The following is an 18,047-nucleotide window of genomic DNA, read 5'->3' on the forward strand; positions in this document are numbered from 1 at the left end:
AAGATGAGATGGAAATAAAGCTATAAATAAAAGCAGAGAGAGATGCAGAAAAATAAATGGAGGAAAACTGAAAGTAAAAGGTTAAAGTCAGAGATGGATGTAGGAGAGGAAATGAAGAAGACAGGAAGGGAGTGAAATGGCAGATAGATTGAAGACCCTGGAAAGAAAATTAAGAAAAGACTGAAGAAAGCAGAAACTGGGATAAACATGAATAAAATGGCCAGATAATATATGCAGAAAAAATAATTTTATTTTTAATTTAATAAACAGAAAATGCAGTTTTACAGTAAATTTGCACTGCTTTCTTTTTATTTTCCAAAGTGTAGAGTGCTGTTTCTCTTCCTCTAGTGTTGCACTTCATGCAGCAAATGGCTTCTTGAAGTTTAAGTTTAATTTTTTGTATACATATTTTAAGTTTGTGGTTGCTTATAGTTGTGTTTTTCTATGTAGGGGCCTTGTTGCAAATATGTTAGCTTTTTATTGTGTTTATTATTTGCGAGATAGCAGGTGGGAAGGTGTGGGCAGTGGTACTGAGCCCAAAGTGGGTGGTTACCAAATTTTCTTCCCACTCTCTCCTTGCTTCCTGCTCAAATGCAAAATATAAATACCTAAGATGGTATCTCAGGCCATGCCAGCTGAAGACCTCTTCCTACAGTCCAGTGGTCAGAACTTTCCAAGCTCTGCAACTGGTCATAGTTCAGTGACCCTACCACTAAAAACAGAGGTTGGAGATTTCTGACTGCTAGACTAGAGGGGGCGGCCTTCCGTTGGCAGGGCTTTGGAATCCCCACCAACCACAACAAGGAAGGTGGCTAATTTTTTAGGTACCTGGACCTGGGACCCCCTGTGTGTTCAGTACAAAAATAAGCGCATATCCAATGTTTTCGCACTTGCTGAGTTTAATTTCTTGGAGCTCCCAGTTCACAGGTCTGACTGTGTTTTTCTGTGTGAAGAAGTCAATTAAAATTGTTTTATGTGCAGAAGTAATGGCTGGTGAAGAGATCAAGGAGAGGGGATCAGGACCCCCCCCCCCTTAATTTCTGCTCTGGTCCCCAGCATGTCTAAAACTGGCCCTAGCCCAGGGTCACAAGGAGCAGCATGAGGCTTGAACCCAAACCCTCAGGGTGCTGAGGCTGTAAATCTAACCACTAGGCCACTCACGCCTTCATATGAGACAATTTATTGGCTTAGTTTTACCTACTTAATAATGCAAATGAAGTCTAAGGGCCTGTTTTACAAAGCCGCGCTAGTGGCTGCTGCACAGTAACAGCCCCGAAACCCATAGAGATTTAAAGGGCTTTGGGGATGTTGCTGCGCGGTTTTGTAAAACAGGCCCTAAATGTTCAGTTGTGTTCGCATTTTTAAAGTAACATTATTTTATCACTGTTCTGCAAGACAGCAGGGCAAAAAAATTTCAATGACTTTTAGTATAAAATAGTCTTGCATCCCAGGGGAGGTATATTCGTTCCAATTTATTATAGTTCTATTTTCAAAAAATTTAATCTGTAATGTTATTCCTGCAAAAGAAGGGGTATTTCTATCTTTTCCCCTTCAGTTAAATACCTTTCATCTTATTAGTTCATGTAGTTCCAATACTGATAAAGTCAAACATTTTACCATCATGTCCTATTTAGTTGTTTTCCAGGATATAGTAGTTTGTATGTGCGAGATTAAAAAGCTGGAAGTCTCAGACCATCTGGCCTACCAAATGGATTTAGTGTACAGGATCATTGCCAGATGTATGCCAGTTGTACTTGCAATTTCCAGATATAAAAAGGGCCTTGGGCTATACGTCTGTTAGTTCAGGAAAGCCCTATTCCAACAGTTCTGCATGCAATGCATGGACATATGTCTTGTTTTTAGCTGACTGGCATTATGTCCTTCTTTGTTTAAAGACATTGATGCTCTCTTCTAAAACACTGCATAAAAATGGTTAGAAAGCACATCCTATACCAAATTATGCAAATTTCTAACTACCTATCTTGTAGATAGAGATATATAAGGATTCTTCAAAAACTTTCCGCATTCTCGTGTTTTTGCGGGAAATTGTTGGGGCGGAAGAGGTGGTAAGAGGGTATGTCGTAGAATGCCATGTGACCAGTCAGTAGGGAACAGGGTGATTATGTGGAAAAGTGATGTAATGTGCTTTTGAGATATTTAATAAAATAATAAAAATGTGGAAACCTTTTGAAGATCCCTCATAGATAGATGTTTACATAATTTGGTAGAGTATGCTTTCTAACCATTTATATATATATAAATGGTGGGGATCCACATAAACAATAACAAAATATGAAGGCCACAAAACAGCACTTTTTTTGTACTTTCATATTTTGTTGTTGTTTATGTGACAAATCAGACTGTGAAAGAAGTTCATATCTATGTGTGCCAAATTGTACAAGAAGCGGGTACTCTAATAATACTGCTAGGTATCCCTCCAAAGATATCAACGGTGGCTTTGTGGTTCTGGGATAGAAGGTGAAATAGACATGTTCACAGGTGGTGTTCTTGTCTATCCTCCCTGTCAAGGGTAAAGGCCAAGTCAAAGAAGCCCACATCCTGGAGATGAATGCATGGCAGGGTGGATAGTGTCATTATGATTCCATGAGATTCCATTGTGATTCCATGGGATGATTTTGCAAGGGCTGCAAAGCAGGGATGGTGTGCATATATCAAAGAAGGGAAGAAGTGTCTTTAGTAGCAAAATGGCTAACCTACTGAAGAGGGCTTTAAAATGGAATCATTGAGACTGAGTGAGGAGATCAAAGCATCCAGGTAAGAACAGGTCCTCAGGTAAATGAATCATTAAACACCCCTATTCACATGGGAAAAAGGGGCAATATCTGGAAAGCCGAGCATAATAATGCTCAAAATATGGGAGACAAAGTTATGGAAGAGGCTGAGTTGATTATAGTGGTGATCATGGAGACATGGTTCACGGAGAGCCATGACTGAGATATAGTTATACCAGGCTATAATCTGTTCAGGAAAGACAATGTAGGAAGAAAAGGAGAGGGAGTGGCATTATATGTTAAAGATCATATTAAAGCTACACAATTGCAGGATCTACATGGTAAAGAAGAGGCATTGTGGGTCTCTCTGGAAAGAGGGAAAAGAAAATGTATTTGCATTGGTGTGATATACAGGCTTTTATAGACAGAAGTGGATAGAGAAGGCATTAAAAATATAGGGGATATATTACTAATAGGTGATTTTAATATTCCATATGTTGATTGGGGTATCTCTATTGTGGGGTCTTTTAGAAGTAGAAAGATCCTGGATTCTCTGGAAGGAGAACTGTTCTAGCAGTTGGTAATGAAACCCTTGCATGACGGGGCCATATTGGACTTAGGCCCTCTTTTACAAAGGTGGAGTAAGTGTTTTTAATGTTCGTTTAGTGCACGCTAACTCAATGCATCCATAGGATAGCATGCATGTGTTAGCATTTAGCGTGTGCTTAGCGCGAGCTAAAAAGCATAGTGCACTAACTTTGTTTGTTACATCAACGAATTGTCTGGATGGAAACATCTGGAAGAAGTAGAAAAGCAGTGGCAAAACTAAAAGGGGCTATTTTAAGGACAACAAACCATTTTATAAAGGAAGTAAGCAAAAGTAATAGGAAAAGAAGGCCGCTTTGGTTCTCAAAGGTTGTAGCTGAGAAGGTAAGGAAAAAGAGGTTAGCTTTCATAAACTACAAAAGATCATAGAAAGAAGAAGACAGGCAAAAATATCTGGAAAAGTTAAGATAAGCTGGTCGAGTAGTCAGGAAAGCAAAGATGCAAATGGAAGAATAAATACCTGACATGGTAAAACAGCAGAACAAGACATTTTTTAAAAAATATGCTAGTTATAGGAGGATGTGCAAAAGTAGCATTGCGAGACTCAAAAATGAAGGGGAGGAATATTTAGAAGCTGATAACGATAAGGCTGAATTGCCTAACAAATATTTCAGTTCTGTATTCACAACTGAAGCGCCAGGAGCAGGACCACATAAAGCAAACACAAATAGGGCTGGAGGTGTGGTGAACTCTGAACAATTTTCAGCGGACTGTGTCCATAAAGAGCTAGCTAAACTAAAGGTAGACAAAGCAATGGAGTCAGATGGTATACATCTGAGGGTACTGACCTTTTCTTTGCTTCTCTAGAGCTGTGAGCGGTACCAGAGGACTGGAAAAGGGAGGATACAGTCCCTCTCCACAAAAGTGGAAATAAGGAAGAGATAGGGAACAACAGGCCTGTAAGTCTGACTTCTCTGGTAAGTAAATTAATAGAAACACTTTTAAAAGAGAGAATAGTGAAGTTTCAGGAATCCAATGGATTACAGGACCTGAGGTAACATGGATTCACTAGACGCAGGTCTTGTCAGACAAATATGATAAAATTTCTTTGACTGGGTGACCAGAGAATTTATTTTTGAAAGCAATATTGCTCAAGGGCTGTCTGGTAAGATTTGCCTCTTTGGAAATGATACCAAAATCTGCAATAAACACTCATGATGGAGTAGATAACATGAGGAAAGACCTTGTGAAATTTGAGGAATAGTCTGAAATTTGGCAGCAAAAACCCAAGGGAACGGTACAGTTTAGGGGGTAAAGAACTTTTGTGCACGAAAGAGGAGCAGGATTTTGGTGTGAGGTGTGATAGTATGATGATCTTAAGGTGGCCAAACAGGTTGAAAAGGCAATGGTGAAAGCTAGAAGTATGCTAGCGTTCATAGGGATAAGTATGGCCAGCAGGAAAAACGAGGTATTGATGCCCTTGTATAAGACTCTAATGTAGAGTTACCATATTTTTCTCTGGGAAACCCTGGACACATGACCTCACCTTGTTCTGCCCAATCCCATACTGTTCTGCCTCCAGCCCCACCCAGTCCCACATCCAGCCCTGCCCCATTCTGCCTCAAGCCCTGCCCCCACAAAGCCTCCTCTCTTCTTCCGGATGAGCTCCAGCCGCATCCGGAGGGCCTGGAGCATGCACGGATGTGTGTGATGTCATCTGTGCATGCTCAGAGGCCCTCCAGATGCGGCCAGAGCTTGTTGGAGCTTTCTAAAACCCAGACAAATGCCAGGTTTTGGAAGTCCATCCAGAATCCCGGACATTCCTCTAAAAAGAGGACATGTCTGGGTTTTCCCAGATGTTTGGTAACACTACTCTGATGAGACCGCATTTAGAATATTGTGTACAATTCTGAAGACTGCGCTTTCAAAAAAGGATATAAACAGAATGGGCAAGAGGCACCTAATTCTGTAATACTGCGCACATCTTTAGAGAATTCTCCTGACTTGTCCATGCCTCTCCCATGCCATGTTTCCTTTTGAGTTGTGCGCCATAAGATTTGTGTGTTGATCTTTATAGAACAACACTTAGTAAAATGCGCGCAAAAGTCCAATTGTTGCCAATTTCTGCCAGTAATTGATAGCACCCAATTTGGTTGCACAAGCATTCAGGATAGCATGCAGTTTTGCGTGCAGAAATGTATGTGCTATTTATAGAATCTGGGGTAAATGGCTGAGCTAAAATATTTCCATATCTTGTTCTATTGTCTTTAAGAAGGCAGAGAAAAAAATTCAAGACTTATCGGGCAACAGTCCAGACAGGCAGACAATTGTCCTTTAAAAACCATGAATTCTCACTACATGAGTATAATGTAGAACTATTCTTTATTTCTACTACATTAATGTTTATTTGGATTAGAATATTTGGGGGGAAAATAGCTAGGAAAAGCAAGCACGCATTGAGATTGTATATTCCAGTATCTTAAGAACATAAGAACTGCCATCTCCGGATCAGACCCTAGGTCCATCAAGTCCGGCGATCTGCACACACGGAGGCCCCGCCAGATGTACCCTGGCATAGTTTTAGTCCCCATATCACTCTAAGCTTCCCATAAGGAGATGTGCATCTAGTTTACCCTTAAATCCTTGATTTCATTAGTGCATTAAAAATAAAAAGGAATTAAACACAAGCAGAACAATGGGCTCAAATTGCATAGTGAAAAGAAATGTGCTTCTAAGGATACTTATAAAAATAAACTGAGATGTTTTTAGATTATAGCTTGTCATTTCTTCCAAGTTACATGATATGTTGAGAATGTGCATAGTAGTTAACAAAATGTCAGAAAACACACACATATACTTTAGATATGAGTTTATATAAAACATAAACAAAAGTAAAATGTTGAGCACAAAATGCAAATAAAATACTTGAAGGTCACAACTTGAAGGGTTTGGACTCAGGCCCAATCAGCAGCAGCACTCCTTTGCTGTAGCTGAGGGAATCTTCAAGCCCTATCAGTGGAAGAGTTTCTATGACGGTACCTAGAACGCTCTTTTGGCAAGCTTGACAGTCAGTGGCAGGTTTCTTGAACCACTAATGTTGGCATGAGCTGCTCACTCCTGAGATTGGCAAAAAGAGGTTATGGACGTCTTCAGTCTTCAGAAGAGGTCTTCAGCTGGTACTGCTTTTGGGGGGGGGCCTAAGGAGGAGAGAAGAGGACAGAGATGGGGCGGGGGCACGGGATGGAGAGGAAATTTTATGCCCATTTATTTTACCAATTGGCCCATCCAAAATATGTCGCCAGATATCCTAAAGTTAGGTGTGATCTATTTATGCCAGGATTTTCTTCGCCTACATAACTGCATCTAAGTTAAGTACCTAATGGCGCCTAATTCACAAAGAGGTGCCAAACTCAAAAATAAGCCCATGATCCACCCCTAAGCATGCCAACTTTTAGGTTGGCACAGTAGACTAGACGCACACTTTTTATAGCATTGTACTTTTTGAGTTAGACTTTTAACTTTAAATTAAGTCCAATTAAAACCAATTATGAGGTATCAAGTATCAGGACATTGCATATAAATTTCCAAAACAACCCCTCCCCCCCCTTTTATGAAGCTGTTTTAGGCTTTTTTATCACTGGCTGTGGTGGTAAAATCTCCAACACTCATAGAATTCCTTTGAGCATGGGAGTTTTTACCGCTGCTGCCGGAGATTAAAAAAACCTAACGCGGGCTTCATAAAAGGGGGCCCATATTACCTGTTACTCACCCCCTCTTTTACTAAGATGCACAAACCGATTAGCGCACGCTAATCAAATTAGTGTGCGCTGATTAACATGCACGCGTCAGAGTTTAGTGTGCGCCAATTCGATTAGCACGCGCTAATCGGTTAGCGCACCTTAGTAAAAGAGGGGGTGAGTAACAGGTAATATGGGCCCCCTTTTATGAAGCCCGGGGGTCAGTGTTTTCATAGACAAATTCCTATTTTTCAACCCTGAGCTGTGGCCTCTATTGAGATCTTGCAAAACGCAAATTTGATCATGTTTCCCCACTTCTGTCCAAACTCCACTGGCTCCCAATAATTTCCAGGGTCCATTTTAAATGCGCCTGCCTAGCTTTTAAGATCCTACACGGCATCCTCCCTCTCCTAATCCCACTATCTTGGAACTCCTCGAGTCCTGACACCACCAGGCCCCAAAACTTAAACTATCCTTCCCCTCGCTAAAAGGTATCCTCTACGCGGGAAAATTGGGAAAATCTCTCTACTTCAGAGTCACAGGGCTTTGGAATAATCTTACTGCCCCACTACGGAATCAGGACTCCTTCTAACTATTCCTTAAGCAGCTGAAAACTAGGCATTTTACAAAAATGTAATACTCTTCTCCCCCCTGTACTCAACCTCCAAATCCAATATGTTATTCCTTCCTATATTAAGCTCTTGTAAACTATGTCGATCTCTATAATTATGGAGAGGTCACAGTATATAAACTTAAGGTTTAGTTTAGTTTAGTTAGGTCTCATTGTTCATTCATCTATGAGATTGTAGGAAGAATGTTGTGGAGATGGTTACAAAAAAAGAAGCTTTTAATACCAGGGTGGCGCTCAGAATCCAAGGATGGAATGGAAAAGCTCAATGTGGGGAACAAACCCCTATAGAGTCTTTCACAGAATCTATCATTGCACCAACTTTTGTGATAGAAAGATGATTAAAAGTACTTCTTAAAAAACAATGTAATTTCTTATATGTCCATGAAGTGAATTGAATGTTCAACACCATATAGCTTCAAGTTTATATGTCCATGAAGTGAATTGAATGTCCAACACCTTATAGCTTCAAGCTATAAGGTGTTGGACATTCAATTCACTTCATGGACATATAAGAAATTACATTGTTTTTTAAGAAGTACTTTTAATCATCTTTCTATCACAAAAGTTGGTGCAATGATAGATTCTGTGAAAGACTACATAGGGGTTTGTTCCCCACATTGAGCTTTTCCATTCCATCCTTGGATTCTGAGCGCCACCCTGGTTTAAAAGGTATTAAAAGCTTCTTTTTTTGTTCCTTTATTGTTGTTGCTGATATTAACCTTTGGAACAATTCCTTGTTTATCAGTTACCCAGTTGTTTGTAGTGGAGATGGTTACTGCATGTGTTAAGGGAAAGATGTAAAGAGATCACCTGTTACCCGTAATAAAAAAAAAATGTTTGCCACTGTGCTCATTCTGACATTTTCTATTAAACCCATCCTGACCTCTGCACAAGACCATTCGGCAAGCTGAAAGTGAAATAAGCCTTGAACATGTATTCAGTAAAGAATAAAATGTAAGAACAAGCATTAGCACAAGTTGGTGAGCGAGCACACACAGCAATTTCCTGGACGGATAATTTTTTTAAAGCAAAGGTCGCCATTCAACCACACGTTAGTTCAACTATGCCATTTACTTTTTCACCGACACATAAACACACCCCCCACTCCTATTTTATAAAACCGCAGAAGCGTTTTTAAGCGCAGGACAGCACAACTGAATTCTCCGCGCTGCTCCTGACACTCATAGGAACTCGGATCCCAAATTCTGTAACCAGCGCCTAAAGTTAGGTACCTATTTCGGAGGCGCTCAACTAGATAGACGCCTATCTAAACTGAATGACAAGCTCAATTAAGCTTTTTAATCAGCACTGACTGAAACATAGGCGCCTATCAAGAAAGCGCGATTCTGTAACAAGGCGCCTCTAAAAATTTAGCCAGCCTTCCAAAAAATAGGCGCTATGCATGTTAGACGTGGGCGTGGCTACATGTCAGGCGCCTTGTTACAGAATCATATGCTCAGCTAGGCACCTAACTTTTAGTTATGCCTAGAGTTGGCCTATTTATTGGGCGCCTCCAAAATAGGTGCCCAAATAGGTGCCGCTCGGCCCGATTCACTCAACAGCACCCAATTTTACTTGAATCTCGCTGAACAACTTTTGGGTGCTTCTTATAGAATTTGACCTTCGATGAGTGGTTGGCAGCAGCGCATGCTGGCCTGTGCTTAAAACCGCTTCTGCGGTTTTGTAAAATGGGGGTAGGGTGGGGTGGGATAGAGTGCTATTATTACTCTTTAACACAGTGGTCTAAACTCGCGGCCCGGGGACCACATGCGGCCCACCAGGTACTATTTTGAGGCCCTCGGTATGCTTATCATAATCACAAAAGTAAAATAAAACAGTTTCTTGATCATATGTCTCTTTAGCTATAAACGATAATATTATTATTAAGACTTAGCCAAAAGGAAAGATTTATAAAGTATAAAGAGTTTTACCTCATGCAAAATTGTCATTTCTTTAATAAGACATTAACTATTTTTTCTGAGGCCCTCCAAGTACCGACAGATCCCAAAATGTGGCCCTGCATAAGGTTTGAGTTTGAGACCACTGCTTTAACATATGCATGTTTTACTTCATAAAAAGTGTGTGTGTGTGTGTGGGGGGGGGGGGGGTTTCTTAGGAATTACATGGAAATCAAATGACATTTTCATTTATAAATACACAGGTCAATATTCAGGGCCAGTTCAAGGGATTTTTACTGCTAAATTGGCTTCACAACAGAAGATGCCCTTGTTTTTTTAATCATTTTATTTTGCCAGTTGGCTAGGGCCTGATAACTGATAAAAGAGCAGAGGCCTAAGTAAGGAAATTTAGAGAAAATGCAGGAGGAAGAGAAGGCCAAAGAAGTCCACCTACAAAGGATAGCATATGTGTTTTAAATGAGAGACGAAATATGGCTGTTGATGCAATATATGAGGAGCCACTGAAAAGTTCTCAGCTCGACCAAGAGAATGATGTGGAGCCATGAAACGTACAAGTCATTCCACACTTTTCATTTCAATGAGACAAATGCTTCTAGTAAATGAGCGCAACTATAGGGAAACCAAGCCATTGTGATATCACTGATGAGGCTGGCTCTTTAGGCATTGGTGGAATGAGGCATTATGACATCACAATAGGAGGTACTGCTGAAAAGTTCTCAGTCCAACCAAGAAGAGAATGGTGTGGAGCCATGAAAGTTACAAGTTATTCCACACTTGACACTTTTTGTTTCAATGAGTCAAATGCATCTAGTAAATGGGCACAGGCATAAGGAAACCAAGCCATTGTGACATCACCCATGAGGTTGGCTCTTAGGCATTAGTGGAATGATATCACAATAGAAGAGGCCACTGAAAAGTTCTCAGCCCAACCAAGAAGAGAATGATGGGGAGCCGGTGATCTTCAGGGGGTGGGTGGGTTTCTGGCAGGAGGGAGTGGGCATCCCTTCTGCTGGGGGATGTTAAGGGGTGTGGCAGGAGGAAATGGGCACTCTTCTTGCCTGGGGATGTCTCGGGGCTGACAGCAGGAAGAATTGGGCTCCTGCCGAGGACATTTGAGATGGTTCTTTGGGGTTCTGGCAGGTCGTAGTGGGTATCCCTCCTTTCGGTCATCATTGCGGGGGGGGGGGGGGGGGGGACAGGTTCACTGCTGCGGCCGCTAAACTTGCTGTGATCGGATCAGTGGCAGCGTCTATTTGAAATGTAGACCAGCATTTTGTTGGTTGCGGCCCTAAGGCGACACCTAGGATCACCTAAGCTCATCTAAGGCCACTTCCGGGTGAAACCACACCCACGCCTAGCCTTGACCAAGCTTAAGCTTAAGCGACCATACTCACCTCCCTAGGCTCATGAAAATGCCTACAATGTAGGCTGCCTGCCTCGGGGTGTTTTGTTTTTTTAATGTGCGTCCCAATTGGCCTACCACCGCATACAATTGGGATGCTGTTTATAGAATTTTCCCCTTAGATCAGTGATTTTCCATTTTTTTTTTGTTCCGTTGGAAAAATACAGAACAAAATAAGTAGAAAATCACTGGACTAAGGGCTCCTTTTACGAAGGCACGTTAGGGCCTTAACGCGCGTAATAGCGCACACAAAAATGCCACACGCGCTAGCCGCTACCATCTCCTCTTGAGCAGGCGGTAGTTTTTCGGCTAGCACGTGCTATAGCGCATGCTAATCCGATGCATGCATTAAAAACGCTAGCGCACCTTCGTAAAAGGAACCCTAAGTGTATAGAAACATAGAAACATAGAAGATGACGGCAGAAAAGGGCTACAGCCCATCAAGTCTGCCCACTCTGCTTACCCACCCCCTGTCTATGCCCTAATGATCCAATTTCCTTATCTTGACCCTCGTAGGGATCCCACATGGGTATCCCATTTATTCTTAAAGTCTGGCTCGATCACCTGCACTGGAAGCTTGTTCCAATGATCAACCACTTTCTCTGTGAAGAAATACTTTCTGGTGTCGCCATGAAATTTTCCACCCCTGAGTTTGAGCGGGTGCCCTCTTGTGGCCAAGGGTCCCTTGAGAAAGAAAATATCATCTTCCACTTCACCCTCAATGGAGACTGCCCCAATTTTGTTGGTTGGGCTAACTTTTCAGTGGCCCCTCATATAGATATGTGATCTGCACTTCATTTAAGTATGATTGTAGTGCACACTTGAACTGAATGGGCATGAGAATTGAGTATGCCTGTGGTGCCAGTGTCAAGCCTTTGGAGAAGCACCATAACATAACATAAAAAGTTTCTCCTAAAATGTGGTAGGTACTAAAACGTACAATTAAAGATTGTAAATCCATGTTCCATGATGCTGCCTGATAGCACAAGAGGCAGTGATGATATTTTTTAAAATTTGCATCCTTTGACTGATGGAAAGACAGAAAAAGTATGCATACGTCTAGGATGTTTTGAATCAACAAATTTGAACAAATCCACTAGATAATTGTGCATGAGGCTAAATAATGCCTTGAAGCACAGGCAACTGAATTTAAACTTCACATGGGCCTTCACTGGCAACCAATGAAGTTCTCAAAAAGAAGAGGTAACATGATCGAACCTACTCAGATTAAAAATCAATCGGACCGCCGCATTCTGAATAATACGCAATCTATATAGATTTTTTTGGGTGGCAGCCAAGTAAATAATGTTTATTTATTTATTGAAAATATTTATATCCCGCAAATCCAACAATGCTAAGTGGGTTCCAAAGTTACATACATAATCAAATACAAAACATACATTAGCAAGCCATCACCAAACAAAACCTCTCTGGCGAAAGCCAGAAAAAAAAAGAGAAAAGAAAAAAACATGCACAGTAACACATAAATTTAAAACATCATAATAACCACATAACAAGAAAAGCAGGTCATTCAGTTTTCAAAGAAAGGTATTCAATAAGACCCATCTCAGACAAATTTATAACCTCATAAATCAACGTGCAAATAAGGCAGTTTTCAAACCTTTCCTAAACTGAATCAAACCTCTCTAGGTTTCCCCTCACCTACCTCTTCTCCAACCCATGAAAAAGGACATACACTAGACTTCACCACTTTCCTCGACCTTACTGCCTTCAAAACTTAAACCGATGACACCCGTTGGGAACAAGTCCCTTGGTCTGACCACTTCTTAGGGGCTACTTGCCTCCCTATTTTCATGTCACACCTTGAATCCCCATTCCATTCCTCCCATTCAATAACCTTCCACAAGAAAATTTTGAGTAATCTTTTCTGGTCCAAATTTCTCAACCAACTCTCCTCCAATCCTAAGCCTACAGACTCTGAATCCTGCTGGTGCAATTCGATCTCCCTCTCCGAATCCATCTATCACTCCCTCACTCCAATATCCACAAAAACCATCTCCTACCCCCGAAAGGCCCCTTGGTATCTACCGCTCCATAGAGAGCTGAAACAGAAATGTCGCACTTTGGAGCGCAAATGGAAAAAATCTAAATCCCCCTCAGATAGACAGACCTGGAGGGTCAATATTAAACTTTACAATTCATTACTAAAAAAAGCCAGGAAGAATTTCTTCAGAGATAAAATCTCCAGATCCAACAACCAGATCAGTGCGTCGTTTAACATTTGGCGCTCCCTAACTACAAAAAAGGACCCATCCTTGCTCCCCTCGTCTCTATCAGCAGATGCCCTTGCAAAATTCTTCAATGAAAAGGTTACCACCCTAAGATGCTCCTTCCCGCCTACAGTCTCCTACAACTCCCTAATCTCTACTGACCTCAACCCTTCCCTACCTGTCTCCAATCCCATTCCAGCCGACAGATCCTGGACCGTTTTTGAGCTTGTTTCTGAACTGCAAGTCTCTAAACTCTGCCTCAAACTAAAAACTTGCAAATGTACCTTGGATCCTTTCCCCTCCTACCTATTCGAGAATATCTCTACACAGGCCATCACTTTCCTCACCAAACTTATAAACACTGCTCTAACATCGGGCCTTTTCTCCTCCGAAATGGGACATATTGCACTAACCCCTCTACTGAAAAAGACCGACCTTGACCCCTCTATTCCCTCCAATTACCGTCCAATAGCAAATATCCCTCTCCTAACCAAGATGTTAGAATCCATCATATCCACTCAACTCTCATCCTACCTAGAAAGATTCTCTATTCTCCTACCCCACCAATTCGGCTTCAGACCCAACTTCAGCACCGAATCCCTATTAGCCTCACTAATCTCTAAGGTAAAACAACTTCATTCTCGCAACAAATTCGCTGTAGTTCTACAATTCGACCTCTCCGCAGCTTTCGACGTCATCCATCATGATATCCTAATCTTCCAACTCTCTGAAATAGGCATAAGTTCCACAGTCCTAGACTGGCTCTCGAAATTCCTATGCTTACGCTCCTACACCGTTAACATAAACAGTACCTCATCCCCTCCCTGGAAGCCGATTTGTGGAGTCCCGCAAGGCTCACCCCTCTCTCCTATCCTTTTCAATATTTACATGTCCTCTTTGAAACTCCTTCATCTATCCCCCCTGGAAACTCTCTACACCTATGCTGACGATATCCTCATCCTCCTTGAGACCGACTCGAACCTAACTAACCTTGCTGAGAACATATCCGCATGTATAATGAACATTCAATCCTGGGCACATTCTGTACAAATGAAATTGAACGAGTCCAAAACAAAACTACTTTGGCTCGGCCCAATATTAGGTCATTTACCCACCTCCATCCCATTATCTTCCGGCTCCACTCTTCAGCTTGAGTTTTCAAGCAAAGTCCTTGGCATCATCATAGACTCCTCTCTCTCCTTCAATGACCACCTCAACTTCTTGATAAAAATATGCTTCTTTAGTCTTCATATGCTGAGGAAAGTGAGATCGTACTTTCATCATTCTCACTTTGTCGTCCTTGTTCAATCCACCATCCTCTCTAGACTGGATTATTGCAACTCCATCTATTTAAGCCTAACTAAAAAAAAACTCCATAGACTTCAGCTAATCCAGAACGCTGCGGCCAAGCTTATTTTCGCTAAAGGCAAGTTCGACCACGTCTCCCCACTCTTGTCCAAACTTCACTGGCTCCCAGTTCACTCCAGAGTCCTCTTTAAATGTGCCTGTTTAGCTTTCAAGATCCTACATGGCATCCTCCCTCCCGTTATCCCACTCTTCTGGAACTCCACTAGATCCTCCCAAAAACTGAAACTATCATTTCCCTCTGCAAAAGGTATATCCCGCGTAGGAAAACTAGGAACATCCCCCCCTTTAGAACCACAGAACTCTGGAATAACCTCACATCCCCGCTCAGAATTTCAAGCTCCCTTCAATCCTTCCGCAAACACCTGAAAACTTGGCTCTTTTCAAAAATCTAACACCTCCCGCTCTTTGGTACCCTGTCCCTCTTTATCTTCCTAGCTCCTTTCCTATAACCCTTCATTGTAGCTCCTTTTCAGTCTAACCCTGTAAACCGTGCCGAGCTCTACACTTGTGGAGATGGCGCGGTATACAAACCTAAGGTTTAGTTTAGTTTAGTTTAGGGGCATGCCTTAGCTCCAAAGGAAGAGCATTCCAGCAAACCGGACCCTGCGCGAAAAGCATAGTTTTGTGAGTTATAAATAGCTTCACAAGGGTCAAGGGTGGCACGGTCAAACTCATCCCGTCCATGGAATGTAATGTAATATGTGTGATGGTTGATAGACTTATAGACCAGAGCGCAACATTATCAGGCAGTTATTCTGCAGCAGCCTAAAAATTGTACATAAGACCTTAAATTTGATTCTAAGTTGTATCGGCAACCAATGTAGATCACACAAAATCGGCAAGATATGATCAAATTTAGAGGCCCTTACAATCATACGTGCAGCGGCATTCTGTGCCATTTGCATGGCCTGCAACACATATTTGGGCAACCTCAAATAGAGAACATTGCAGTAATCATCAACACAATGACTGTTTTGAAGTTGTCCTGCGATAAAAAAATATCTCAACCTTCGCAACAAACACAATTTAAAGAATGTTGCAGTAGTCCAATTTACTCAGTGCCATGGATTGTACCAACAATATGGGTGGTTCAGCAGACTATAGATATCTTCGGTTAGTGGGGCTTGGAGATTCCTGCCATCTACATGAATGGTACACCTAGGGTTGCCAACTTGTTGAAAGATAAAAATTTGATACCTGGCACTTGATACCTGCCACTGCCCTGTTCAACCACTGTTCTGCCCCTTGCTGCACCCCATCCTACTCCCAAAAGTAAGGGGGCAACAGTGCAGGACTGAAGGGCAAATTCTATAAGAAGCGCCCAAAAGTTAGGCACCTACATAGGCACTGTTCAGCATGATTCAAGTAAAATTGGGTGCTGTTTAGTGAATCACGCTGAGCGTCACCTATTTGGGCACCTATTTTGGAGGCGCCCATTAAATAGGCCAGCTCTAGGCACATTTAAAAGTTAGGCACCTAGCTGAGCGCTTACCAGCAGTGATTCTATAAGAAGGCGCCTAACACATAGCCACGCCCACGCCTAACATGCATAGCGCCTATTTTAAAGGCCGCCTAAATTTTTAGAGGCGCCTTCTTACAGAATCGCGTTTTTCTTCATAGGTGCCTATGTTTCAATCAGCGCTGGTTAAAAAGCTTAATTTGGCTTGTTATGCAATTAGACAGGCGCCTATCTAGATGGGCGCCTCCGTATGTAGGCGCTGGTTACAGAATTTGGACCCGAGTGTCTGCAAGCCCCCTTAAGGGCCGAAAGGAGCTAGCACAAAAGGTCGCTCTCTTCAACCCCCCCAAAAGCCACAGCTCTCCTCATAGTCCCTCAACCTACAGTATTAAATCCAAACATATATTCTACATTCATAGAACTACTTGGTCTCTCCCCCAACAAATCATGCACAGAAGAGTAGACATTTCCTCATAAAGCACATGCACAAGAAATATTTGTCTCTAATACAATCTCAAGAACAGCAACTTAAACTGAACATAGAGAGAACCTCAGCATCGCCTACTTTCTAGTCCCTGACTTCCATCTTCTTCTACAGCATATGTTGTGATACAGGTCTTGGGGTAAATACTGACTATGCTACCTTCTTTAAAAATGAAAGAGAGCTATAGTAATAGATGATAAACCACAGAGCTTCGTCATGGAAAACTTGCAGCTTTTTTATCTGAAATTTGCTTCATTAAAGGCCAAACAGAATGCAAAAATACAATGCCAGAATGTTAGGCCGACCAAGGGCTTTGGACCATGTAAATACATTTTACCCAAGGTGTCTCAGCACATAAAACTGCCAATGCATCATACTAGTCAAATTTAAGTGAGGTTACTGAAATTCCAAAACAAGTTTATGGTGCATTATGACTGCTTTACATTTTTTTTAAATGACTTGGCAAACATCCAAGCATTGCTAATTTGGTGCAATTAATTTTAGCTTTTTAATACAATTACGCTCCTATCAAACAAGTACGTGCAACGTGCTGGTTGCAGTTTTTTTCCAGCAGTACCTTTAACATTCTTTGTTATTACCTGATTCAAAAGTGACATCTTGTGTAGTAGCTGCAAACGCTACAGCAGGCCCGGCAAAGGTATTTGCATATTTATGAAAATAGTTTTTTCCTCCAGTTATGACAGCATAACAAATGTTGCCATGAACAGTACTTTGTTCACTTCAGACCTGAAATGGTATAAGTTATATCAACAAAGTTCAATGGAAATTATATTGATTTATGACTTGCATGTTGTCCTAGAATACAGTTGCTCTTCTAGAATCAATAATTTTGATATTTCCAAAAAACTGATGTCGAGGGCATCCTAAGAAAATCTTCTGCTAGTCCCTGTTCTCAGTTCATTTGCACAGCTTTAGACCCCCCTCCCCCAATTTAGAACTAAACTCATCATAATTATCCCATTTTCACCCTTCCCAGAGCAATCCTAGATAAATGCATGCCTGAATACCACACAATCCTATATAATAAAACGCTAGCCACGCATGCGCACTCAGACCTGCGTGATCTGTAATCCCTGATCCATAGGTCCAAGGCCAGAGTGCGTATGCGGCGGCCAGATCGGGAAAGCACAGCAGAGCCGGCGACTACCCCCTCCCGCCCTCACTCACTGCCAAAACCACCACCTCCTCCTTCTCGCCGGCTCACCCACGTTTAAATGGAGAGAAAAGCGCTGCACCGCTGTTTTCCTTCTGATTTGGTTTCCTTGCTGACTCGGACTGCTGCTTCTTCACGTTATCACCAGTGTTGCTGTCACTATCACTGTCCTGCCCTTTTTCCATCTGTTCTCCGGAACTGCCACACGTGCCATAAACTGCCACAGGCTCCACCACTGTACGCATCGCAGAAGCAGCATTGAGAGAAAAGCGCTGCACCGCGCTACCGCTGGCTTCGGCGTCTTCTGTCCACTGCGGCCCGCCCTCTCTGACTACTTCCTGTTTCCGCTAGGGTTGGCCGCAGT

The 18,047-nt window shown here is 42.0% G+C and overlaps 1 long non-coding RNA gene across 2 annotated transcripts; it reads right to left on the reverse strand.

The window, feature by feature from the left end:
• Window positions 1-6,130: 6,130 nt before the first annotated feature.
• Window positions 6,131-17,804, reverse strand: LOC117360548. Of its 2 annotated transcripts, none has more exons than XR_004539446.1 (3): window positions 17,739-17,804; window positions 17,109-17,256; window positions 6,131-6,475 (listed from the first exon to the last, which is right to left on the reverse strand). It is a non-coding gene; the product is annotated as an uncharacterized LOC117360548 (long non-coding RNA). The 2 variants fall into 2 exon arrangements; XR_004539447.1 differs by having other exon boundaries at window positions 17,735-17,794.
• Between the last annotated feature and the right edge of the window lie 243 nt (window positions 17,805-18,047).

Source organism: Geotrypetes seraphini, chromosome 5 (assembly GCF_902459505.1).
Source record: "Geotrypetes seraphini chromosome 5, aGeoSer1.1, whole genome shotgun sequence".
Classification (NCBI taxonomy): Eukaryota; Metazoa; Chordata; class Amphibia; order Gymnophiona; family Dermophiidae; genus Geotrypetes; species Geotrypetes seraphini.